At 35.6% G+C, this 10,108-nt stretch overlaps 1 pseudogene; it reads right to left on the bottom strand.

The window, feature by feature from the left end:
- Nucleotides 1–5,410: 5,410 nt before the first annotated feature.
- LOC147405950 (putative membrane protein At4g09580 pseudogene) lies at nt 5,411–6,774 on the bottom strand (annotated as a pseudogene).
- Nucleotides 6,775–10,108: the final 3,334 nt, after the last annotated feature.

Below are 10,108 nucleotides of genomic sequence, written 5' to 3'. Positions count from 1 at the left end.
GAGCATAATTCCGAGAAAATCCTCAGCGGTAACTGAGCATAGTTCCGAGAAAACCCTCGGCGGTAACTGAGCATAGTTCCGAGAAAACCCTCGGCGGCATCTGAGCATAATTCCAAGAAAACCCTCGGCGGCATCTGAGCATAGTTCCAAGAAAACCCTTGGCGGCATCTGAGCATAATTCCAAGAAAACCCTTGGCGGCATCTGAGCAAAATCCAAGATAACCCTTGGCGATAACTGAGCAAAATCCAAGTTAACCCTTGGCGGCAACTAAGCAAAATTAACAGAGGAATGAAGGAATTTTTGGGAAAGAATGAATGAATTTGGAGAAGACTGATTAGAATGAATCAAAGAATGAATAAATTTGGAGGATAATGAATCTGGAAGAGAAATGATCGATTCTAAGAATGATTGGATCTGGAAAAGAATCTGGAGAACGAAAGAATGCCATATCTCCTATGTGAGATCCAAAATGCTTTTGTTTGAACCTCAAGGATTTATAAAAAATTTTATGAATTTAAAACATGAGTTTTTATTTCTTTTAAACCTCAAAAGTTTTTCGAAAAACTGTTATCAAGAGGGTAACCTTAAGTTTGGGGTTCTCATTATCTCTTAGGATTAACATTGCTCAAAAATAAAATGCCCCTAGTTTGACAATGTACGTGGCATTGAAGATAATTGAATACATCATGCAAAGATTAAAAAAATGCCCCTAGTATAAGGGGGAAAAGTTACATTAAAGAAAATGCCCCTTGTATGAAGGTTTGAAATATTTGATTACCACAAGCGCAATAAAGATCCAACTTTTAATTTTGATTTTATTGAAGATTTTGAGTCAGGCTCAAGAGAACAAAATATTTCATTTTGGGACTCATCATAAAATTCACCATTTTCTCCATTGGTTCACTCGGGGAAGTAAACATTTTCAGATCGATCGTAAACAAGATACTTGTGGCTTCCGAGTCTATGCCTGGTTTAAGCTAAGTATTGAACTTGATTATTCGGACTTCTGATATTTCAGCTCGGACCGTTCTCAGCTTGGGATCTTCTTCTGCTTTTTTTCTTTGTTGCTCTAACTTTTGCCTAGATCGCCTTTTCAGGTTTTCAATTTATCGAGCTTGCTCTAACTTTTGCCTAGATCGTCTTTTCAGGTTTTCGATCTAGCGAGCTTTTTTTTTTTTTGACTCTAATTGTTGTCAAAGTTGTCCTTTTAGATTTTCAACCTTGCGAGCTTGCCTTAATTTTTGCCTAAGTCGCCCTTTTCGGGTTTTCAACCTAGTAGGCTTTTTCATTTTTTTATCTTTTTCTTCTCATCTGAACTTCTGGAGTTGCTGTCTGATCATGCTTTGCTATCTTCCTTGTCTTTTCGCTCAGTACTTAGGAGGATTTTCATGGGTAGGCTTAGGACTGGGTATAAAAAGAAAGGAATTTTGAAACTCAAAAACCCAAATGCCTCTTGTGTGGCATTTCCTTTTAAATTATTTCTTTTTCTTTAAATTTTCTTCCATATTTTGGATGATATTTCTTTTCTTTTGAATTTTTTCTTGATTTTTTTTTATTGTGTGGGAAATATATATTTTTTATTTTGATGTGGTCGGGCCTGAAGTAACTTCTCAGGTTGCTTACGTGCCCCCGAATTTTGGGATCAAACCAAAACGTAGTTCGAAGTTTCCCTCCCCTAGGTTAGGTGATCGGGCTGAGAAGGAAAAATGCATAATTTTTCTTTTTGAAAAGGCTGCAAAGGGGTTGAGAAAGGATATGTTGAATTGGGTAACTGGGTAATATGAGGATTGATTCGACCAAAGATGGCCTCCTTAAATGTAGTACCGTTTGATTTGGTCAAGGTTTATTGGTTCTGGTAATTCGATTCCATCATGATCTTGAACTCTGACAACTTTTCCTGGTAATATTTCCTTGACGATGAATGGACCTCTCCAATTTGGCTTGAACTTCCCTCTAGGGTCAAAAATAGGTGCCCGATTCTCTTTAAGTACTAAATCCCCAACCTGTAAGTGACGGGCCTTGATCTTTTTGTCAAACGCACGGGCGACTCTTCTTTGATAAGCTTACACGTGACACAACGCTCTTAGTCATTTTTCCTCGAACAAATTCAACTCTTCATACCGTTGGCGAACCCAATCTGCTTCTAACAACTGACTTTCTAACAAAACCCTAAGAGACGAAATCTCCATTTCAACTGGCAAGACTGCTTCCATGCCATACACTAAGGAATAGGGAGTAGCTCCAGTGGAAGACTGTATTGAAGTATGATGTGCCCCTAGTGTGAATGGTAACTTCTCTAACTAACTTGGTGTGATTGACACATTTCCCTGATGATTGTTTTGAGATATTTTATTGGCTGCTTCAACCTTTTCATTAATCTGAGGACGGTAGAGAGATAATGTGATGTCGAATCTCGAACTTTGAACACAAAGTGATAACCTAAGCTTTGATGTACGACCCATTATTAGAGATCAATACCGCTTCAACTGTTTCATTAATCTAATAATGGTAATTTATTCTGGGAGCTCTACCATGTTGAGAAGTCTAGCACTGATACATTTTGTAAGATCTTTTTTGATATCATTTTATCAATTCAATATCTAATACGTGTAAGACAACACCCAAGCTTGCACCTAAAATATCCTCATAGGCTCACGCGAACAAGTCTTTTGAAATTTCTAAGAAAATTCATTATCCCCTTGTGTTCCTCTAGAGATAAGATGGTTTCTATTTGAATCTCTTTAGGAATTTATTTCTGTTCCGAGGTCAATGACCTTTGCTTTCTTGAGCCCGACTTTTATCTTCTTTCTCAGGAGAAAAATCTATCCTTGAAGCCAGATTAGTAGTTAATTCGTTAATGCACTCGAGGTATTCAAAAATTTCCTTTATCCAATCAAATTCAGAAGGGGCGATAGACACCTCTATAGACTCGACGAACTAACTTGACTCAATAGGAAAGAGTAGACTCAATCTAAAGAAAACATGACCTTGCTGGAAAAAAGGACTCGAGCTTACCCAAATGACTCATGAAAACGCAAGACAAGTACCCACACGAGTTTGATTAGGACTGAGGACTGAGATATTGCTTACAACCGGTAGGATTGAAGCAATATGATCTTCAAAGAACAACTGGATGATGTTGAGAAATTTTGAGGTCATTTCTGACTGTTGACTTGATATTGACGTTTACTCTAACTGACCAGATTTACAACCCTAGCTAGACGATGGATGATTGAGCTTAGATAAAATGATAACCCTTAAAACTTCTTTGAAGGTGAATTTAACCAATTTCAGTGTCACCCCCTTGATAACATTTTAAATGAACCCTGAGATTTTATTGAATTTTGTGCACCAATCCATTAAACAATTCATCCATTCAATGATTATTCAGAAGGAAAATAATTTTATTGCACTCTTGAAAATAATATTTTTATTGAATAACAATTTTCACAATTCTGATTATTTTTTGCAATCATTTTCTTTTTAGAAAAACATATTTTGATAATTTTACAAGGTCCATGCAAAAAATAGATTTTTGGTAAAAAACATATTTCAAAAATTTTCCATGCAAAAATAGATCTTTTGTAAATCATTTTTCTTTCATTTTCTTTTCTTTCGGAAAATATTTTCTTTTGGAAAATATTTTTTCTCTGAAAAATAGTTTGTTATTTGGAAAACATTTTCTCTTGGAAAATCTTGTTCTTATGGAAAACATTTTCTGGAAAATACTTTTTCTTAGAAAACATTATTTTCTAGAGAATAACACTTTTTCTGGAAAACACTTATTTTGGAAAATGCTTTTTCTAGAAAATACTTTCCCTTCGTAAACCATTTTTCTTCTTTGAAAATTTGATTCTATTTCAATTTAAATGGTCCAGCCCACCATGATTATTGGATCGGGTTGGACTGGGTCATTATTGTAAAAGAATGGATTCTTTATTGGGTCGGTGCACTCATTTTAATTTTCAAAAATAACATTTTTGATCCTTGAGGACAATCATACACTCTAATCTCATCATTCACATGCATTCTTATCTTATTATTCACAGGCGTTCTGATTTCATCATTCACATACATTCATCATTCACAAGATTCCATTCAATAAACAACCCGGGAACACCCACGATGAGTTCGAGTCGTGACCTACAAGGAAGGTTTCTAAACTCTAAGCTTACTACGTGCAATGCATTTTTATCTGGCCACCTTTGCCCAAGCACACCTATATACCTCTCGATACATGGTGACTTGGTTTGATATACCGTATAGGTGATAATCTAAAACCTCAACTCACTTCTCTGAAGCCAAAAATAGCCAGTTTGATCTCCAGTTGAGAGGTGGCGCACAATGCTGAGCAAAGGCCCACTTAAATACCTCTCGTCTAGAATAAACGTAGTCTATCCCCCTCGTACAGTAGGGTACATCGGGGCAAGATCTTGCTTAGGCACCGATTTTGACCAAGAAGTGCAATTGATATACTTAGATTATCTTTTACATACCTATGAGTATGAGTTAAGAGTTGTAGGTTTCATAAATGGTTTGGCATCCCACGAGGGGACCGACCACGTACTAGTACTACGTTGGCAATCGGGACATGTGACTGTGTGGTTCACCATAGGTCAAAGGCTCAGGTCGCTCTAGCCTGGGTGCATCAATATACTTCTCAGAATCACCTGATCAGACGGTATTGATGCCCCAGTTTGATATACCCTAAGGTACGTGACTGGAGTTGTGGTTTTCATGAATGACTTCGCATCTCTGAAGAGACCGGGCCACGCACTAGTGCCACGTTGGCTATATGGGACGTGTAAGTGGGTAAAACGGTAAATGTGCATGTGGTATGTGCAAAACAGGGTGGGGTATGCCCGAGGCCTTTTTTTCAAACAAATGGACTCATGGGTCATATCACTATTAACGTACCAAAATACATAAACCATAGCATCGGAATCAGAATCAGGGTATGTACATCAAAATTAGGATCATGGCATGTATATGAGATATCACGGCAAAATTTACTATTAAATCAATAAATGAATTGATTATCAATCAATAGCATGTGATCAGGGTATTTTAAGAAGGATGGATATATCCTTGGCATCAAAATACGGTCCAAGGTCAATAACAATCAAGGTATATACCCATCAAGATCAATTAATCGCTTAGTCAAGTCGCAATTACCTATGTATCACAACAAAATAATGCACCAAGAAAAAAATCAAATATCACATGATAAACCACAAGTTTAATCTTTTGAGATTTTCCAAAAAAAAAAAAAAATATTAATAGTCCAATCGGGGGTCACTTTTGATGATCCGAAGAAATCCGAAATCTCAAAGGGATATTGAGGATGGAACAGTGATTGATGAGCTAAGAAATTTATTATTTATTTATTTATTTATTTTGATAATCCAATCAACGTGTTTAAGATATAGAACAAATCATTTAGTTTTTGGCATATGGGGCTGATATGGGGCACACTTCCTTTGAACCAACCACTAGAACAAACGATAGACCAGCCACACTCATGGAAGATTCTCCATTGGATGCAGCTTTATAGTGAAATTCTTGACCTCGAAAGAGTTGCACATTGTGTTTATTTCATGCTTTTCTGTACAGACGCAGTGATATCCAATTGGTTGGCTAAGGATCAGGAGATCCCACAAAAAATTGAGTGGGAATTTCCTCCGAGGTTTCCTATGACTGGCTCTTGCTTATCAGTGTTGGTGTCACAGAGAGAGCCCCAATGAGGAAAAGAGTGGCAATTGCCTTGAAATCATAGAGGTCACCAAGCGATTGTAACTCTCCAAGAGCTATACCAGCCCTGACTGTCACATAAGTAGCTGGAATGAGTCCAACGAAGGTCACCAAGAAGAAAGTATGGTAAGGCACATCTACTATTGGTGAAGCTACGTTAATGAATGTGTTCGGCAAGGTGGGGGTTACTCTTAGGAAAAGCATGTAGTTCAGTAGTCTCTTTCTTCTTTTACCCACCTGGGCTTGGAAGAAACTGAGTTTATCAGGCCAGAGAGAGGACGCCAGGGGTCTCCCTATCAATTTTGATAGGAAATAACATGAAGAAACACCGGCAGTGGTAGCAAAAACAACCCCAATTTTTGATAGGAAATAGCATGAAGAAACACCAGCAGTGGCAGCGAAAACAACCAAAGCGACGCCTTTGAAGATTCCGAAAAGGGAACCAGCTAGCAAAAACATGAAAACAGTTCCCGGAATCATGAAAGTTTGCGTGAAAATGTAGACTACAAGGCATCCAATGAGGACCTGCATGGTGTAGTCACTTGTGTACTCCTCAAGGTGATCCTTAAGATTTTGAAGATCTTCCAGACTCCGAGGCAGCTTGAGAAAGCTATGATCCGAAGCTGGCATTGTTAGGTAAACACAGAGAAGTCCTAAAACGAAGCTGAGGACGACGGCCGAAGCAATGGTTACCTCCCAAAAGGTTAGGGGAAACTTCGATTCGGTGCTATTGGAAACAATTTCTCCTCTCTTCTCCATTTGCTTGTTCTGAATTCGATGAACAAATTTAAGGTTTTTGGAGAAGAGATACCAGAAATCAAAATCCTAATTTCGAATTAGGATTTGCTTCTTCGCCTTATTGTTCTTTATTTCTCTCTACTTGTTTGTCTTTCTTTCTGTAAAAGTCGGGAATATTTGCTGGCAGAGCAGCAAAAATCCAACCAATTTTCGTCTTCAAGTTCACGCAGAGAACACCTTCGCATGGAGATAAAGATAGCGAGAGAGAGAAAATCTTAAGCCTCTGTTGAAGACGATGGACCAGATCAGTTTCTGGTTTGGTTCAGTTGAAGACAATGAGCCCCAAACCATTTAAGAAGATGATGTGAAAAGAAACTTTCGATTTTTACTTATGAAACACCAACTCAAACAGTATGTTGTTAAGGGGGTGTAAAAAAATAAAAAAAAACTTTTACTTGCGGCACCCCGACTATATCACCACATTGTTGCTGTTGACCTTATTGAAAAATCGTGTTTGTTTGGGGCTGTTTGCTTGCTGTTCATGGACAACACATCTAAAAAAAAAAACTCTTTTTTTTTTTTATTAAAAAAACATATCTGTCAACATAACAAACACTAAAAAAAATGTTGTCGAAAAATGGATCGCCCCTACCTAAAAAAATTATGATTTTTTTTTTAAAAACTGTTTGAAGATAGAACGACATATACCCTAAAAGAAATTTAAAAAACGGCCAAAGGGCGGATCAACACGTCCTTAAAAAAAATAAAATAAAATAAAACTTCCCAATTCAACGATCATTATTCCCTCTTTAATTAATCTATTGAAATCTTGCATTATTTGGAATCATTCCGAATAACCCCTGATTGAATCATAAAAATAATAAAAAAATAAACAAAATAAAACTAACATGCAAAAGCGGATTATTCATGATCCAAACGCGTGATCAATAATTGAACCGAAAAGGGTGATAAAAACAAAAATAAAACATATAAACTAACAACCAAAAACAGTCTAGGCTATTTTAGCCTGCTCCCATACTTGGGGTTTTTCAAGTTTGATCCTCAATGTCCCCAGTGGAGTCGCCACTGAAAGCGCCGTCGATCCGCGGGGTGCGCGGATCCGCTTTTGACCCTTGAGGTTTGGGAGTCGCCACCTAGTTATTACGGTCTAGGAACCGATCAATGACTCTAAATAGATAAAGGACTAATCTAGAACAGAAAAAACTGAATTCGAAGATCATGTTACGGGGTTGGAAGGTGTTAGGCACCAACCCCGCCCGACCAAAGCCGGTCTCTACTAATTTCCCAAACAAGTTACATTGCTAAAAAAAACCTAGATAAGAATAAAATAAAAAATAAGAAGTTATACCTTTCCGATAGCAAAGACTTTGTTCCCTCAGATTCGACAAAAATTGCTCCTTGTACCATACTTCTTACTTCGTTATGTCTCCGGATTTGATTTTCGATCTCCGAGGTAAGGTATCTCTTCTTTCTTGGATCTGAGTTCTTCAAGTTTGTTAATGGATTTTGGGGTGTTCTTGAAGGGTTTTTTGGTATCTTTTAAGCTAAAATCGAAGAAGGGATGTTAGGTAAGGCGTTGGGACTCCAAAACTAAGGTTTATGGGAGGTTAGGGGGGCTTTTAGACCTACTTCTCTTAGGGTTTATGATTTGATACGAAAATAGGGTGTGAGCACCTCTATTTATAGATTTTTTTTAGGGGTTGATTTTGATAGAGTTAGTGTTTGATTATAGTTCGTTTAATTAGAGTTGTGTTTTAGTTAGAATTGTGTTTTAATTAGAATTGTTTTAGGTGGAGTTGTGTTTTAATTAGAACTCTATTAGATAGAGTTATTATTTAATTAGAACTTTATTATGATTTTGACTTTTGGTCTTATTTGATTGACTTTTAATATTTTGACTTTAGTCTTAATTGATTGATTTTTAATATCTTGACTTTAGTCTTGCTTAATTGACTTTAATTTTGACTTTAGTTTTGCTTGATTGACTTTAATACCTTGACTTTAGTCTTGCTGGATTGACTTTAAATTTTTGGAGAACCCTCCTCTATTATATTTTTAATTCTTTGGACCCCCAAATGGAGGGGTCCTTTAAAGAAATATCTCACGAACCCTCAACAATTTTTCATGAGAGCCTGATTGATCGATTTTTTTAGTTCAAAATTTTAAATTAATTTCATTAATGTTTCACTTTAATTATTTAATGTTTTATTTATTAATTTCAAAATTTTTAATTATGAAAATTGTGAAATTACCATTTTGCCCCAGAGAGGATTTTTCACGTTTTAAGTCGGTTTTTAATGTTCTAGGATGTTTTAGTATCGATTTTTCATAAGAAATTCAATGTAAATATTAGTTTGTGTCATTTATGAAATTTTGTGTGAAATGGTTGTGAACTTTATGAGGGGCTTTTTCGTAATTTTGTCAAATTCTGTTAAAATTAGTGAAATGATTTATTTGGTTTCGATTTGTTGTTTTATGTGTTCGAAAGGGTTTTCCTAAGCGTAACATAGGCTATAGGGTTGTTTTGAGGTTAGGGGTATTTTGGTAATTTGGTCAATTTTTAGTGATTTTTATCGTGAAACTTCTTTTTGGTCTGCAAGATGATGATTTCTATGTTTCTAGAGTCGTATTTTCCTAGCGTAGCGTGGTTTCTAAGGTTTTGTCAGTTCGAGATACCTCATCCGGATTTCTGAAACACATCTGGTAACAAAACAAAGCAATGGAATACACATCCATCATTGGGAATCATTGCGATCGGATTGACGAGTTGATTAATTAGGGGAGTGCAAAAATGGGGTGTCTAAATCGAAATCTAAAAATTCTCGCTCTATCAAAAATTTACTTTTTCAGTCTGGTCAGACCCGAAAATCAAAGTTGTTTCTTTTTTTTATATTAAATTTAACTTTTTGGACCCCGAAAATGACGAGTAAATACTCTCTTTTCTATAATTTTTCGTTACAAACCTAATGGTAGGATCGGATTCTAAAAATTATTATTTTAGAAAAAAATTCATTTTTTTAACTCGATTTAACTCAAAAATCGAGGATTTTACAATTTTTCTATTCGGACTTGTATTTGAGCGTGCTTATAGGCTAAAATATGTTTTCCAACCATTTTGAATCCAATGGTGAATTTTATCAAAATTTTACTATTTATTTTCTCGAGATACGAGTAAAAAACTCGAGGTATTACAATTTTCACATTTTAACGATAATTTGACTTTTTAGGCTTCAAAATTGATGAGTGAATACTTAATTTTTTTTTTTTAATTTTTTGTTGCGAACTTAATGATGCGATTGGATTTTATCAATTCTCTTTCTAACAAAAATTTACTTTTTTAGCTACGTACAACCTAAAAATAGAGAATTTTGTAAATTTTCCTTTCAAACTCGAATTTGACCTTGTTTACAGGATAAAATATGTTTTTCAACCATTTTAAATCCAATGGTGAAGTTAGATTTCATTAAAAATAAACAAAAAGATCATAAAATTTTACCACAAGTCGTGCTTTCAAAATTTTCTCGAAATTTGATTATTTATTTTTCATTGAGTTACAAATAAAAAACTTAGGGTATTACAGAGATACTGGCTATAAAA

The sequence above is a fragment of the Akebia trifoliata genome, chromosome 3 (assembly GCF_017979445.1).
Source record: "Akebia trifoliata isolate Shusen 1 chromosome 3, ASM1797944v1, whole genome shotgun sequence".
Taxonomy (NCBI): Eukaryota; Viridiplantae; Streptophyta; class Magnoliopsida; order Ranunculales; family Lardizabalaceae; genus Akebia; species Akebia trifoliata.
The sequence above is the reverse complement of the archived record's forward strand: the minus strand, read 5'-3'. Positions and strand labels throughout refer to the sequence as shown.